This window comes from Canis lupus, chromosome 12 (genome assembly GCF_048164855.1).
Source record: "Canis lupus baileyi chromosome 12, mCanLup2.hap1, whole genome shotgun sequence".
Taxonomy (NCBI): domain Eukaryota; kingdom Metazoa; phylum Chordata; class Mammalia; order Carnivora; family Canidae; genus Canis; species Canis lupus.
Genome location: NC_132849.1, coordinates 32608837 through 32610690, shown reverse-complemented (window position 1 = coordinate 32610690; position 1854 = coordinate 32608837). Strand labels below are relative to the sequence as shown.

The window sequence follows — 1854 nt, the reverse complement described above, 5'->3', positions numbered from 1 at the left end:
GAAGCTTCCCTAGCTTAACAGCACATTAACTTCTGAACACCAGCATGACAGTCTATCCTTGCTATTGTGTCTATTTTACACAATTAAGAAATTGAGCAATGAGACATGCAGTAACTCGCCGTGGTCAAGAGCTAGTAAATGGCAGAGCACAGGTTTGAATCCAGGCAGCCTATTTCCAGAGCCTTTGTTCTTTTTACCATGACAGCATAATGTCTCTTATAGTTACTTCCTGTTTTCTGAAAACTATAGAAAGATGATACTTCTTCTTCTTTACATTACAAGACCTCGTCTTACTAGATGAAATAAAGTGCTGATTATGATAAATAAAAAAGATAAATTGATCAGTCAAGTAGTTTTGCACTGTTACTATGAAATTAATCTATTTACTTGTATATTTTTATATTTTAAAATCTAAATTTAAAATACACAATCACTCAGAATATATATTGAGATACATCTATATATGTATATCTATACATGCAAATATGTATATGGTAAATACATATCCAGTGGATGGATGAAGTCTCTGGTTGATTAAAAGTAAAAGAAGAAACAGTTGTCACATCCGGAAATTTATAATCTAATAAGCCAAGGATGTGGTATACCTCGGGAGCTCAGTGGTTGAGCGTCATGGTCCCGGGATCCTGGGATCAAGTCCCACATCAGGCTCCCTGTATGGGGCCTACTTCTCCCTCTACCTATGTCTCTGCCTCTCTCTGAGACTCTCATAAATTAAAAAAAAAAAAAAAAGACAACCCATGGTAGTGAATGGGGGGGGGTGGGCGTAGTATATCTCAAGGGTGAGATAACCATGAACTTTATAAGCAGCTTGAGGAAGTATGTGGAGGACTTCAGCATTTAGAAATGGGAGAAAGTATGATCCTAACCTCCGCAAGGGAATAGCGACGTGAAACAAAACCAAAACAGAACAAAGGGAAAAAAATACAAGAGAGCTAATTGTCTAGTCCAATATTCTTTTAGCAACACACTCCTCAATTTTAACTGCTTAGAATAAAGATGACTTTGCAGGAAGGCTGGTCACATGACTAAGTTCCGCCTGATGAGATGAACAGAATTGTTACATGACAACTTCCAGGAAACCTTCTTTTTAGAAAGCTGTCATGCTCCCTTTGTTCCTTTCTCTTCCTCTTTCTCCTTTCCACTGACTGGAATTTGAACAGCCACCATGGGCCATGAGACAGCACATGAAGGCTGGCAAAGCTTCAAGATAGAGAGGAGTTCTAACGACCATAAAGCCACTGTATGAGCCCTGAACTGCTTGCTTATTGCCAGACTATGTTCATCAGAGAAGGACAGATCACTGTTTATTTAAGAAATGTTTATTTCAAAAAAAAAAAAAAAAAGAAATGTTTATTTCAGGTTTCTGTCATTTACAGCTGAATTTAATCCTAACTTATAAAAACCTGTACCAAGAATGCTAACCCCAGCCATCATTTTCTTAAGATTTCATTGTAAAAAGTAGGTATAAATAACATTATGTAAGTACACTTAAAAAACCCCCAAATGCATCATTATCGTGCATCCAAATAAAATTATCCCTTATAAACTCTCAATCTGGAAGAAAATATAATTATTCCAATCATGCCGCCATTAGTCAAATTAATGTTAAAGCTTTTCCTTTGGAAGTGCATTCAGATGACTTCCATGGATAACCCTCTTCTAAATTAGGTCCCTGTAGTGGATATTTATTGTATTAAAGGTAGTTAATAGAAGGTGATTCTACCAATGCTGGAATTTCTAGCAAAAGAGAGAAGATATCTTAAATACAGTACCTTTCTAGTGATGCTCAAAACATATGATGCAGAAAATTTCATATATGATCTGAGCATGTCA

General features: G+C 36.2%; 1 protein-coding gene across 6 annotated transcripts in view; it reads right to left on the bottom strand.

Annotated features, from left to right (window-relative positions):
* SLC8A1 (solute carrier family 8 member A1) overlaps positions 1-1854 on the bottom strand; it is a 377788-nt gene that overhangs the window by 351994 nt on the left and 23940 nt on the right. The gene's annotated exons all lie outside the window — the stretch shown is intronic.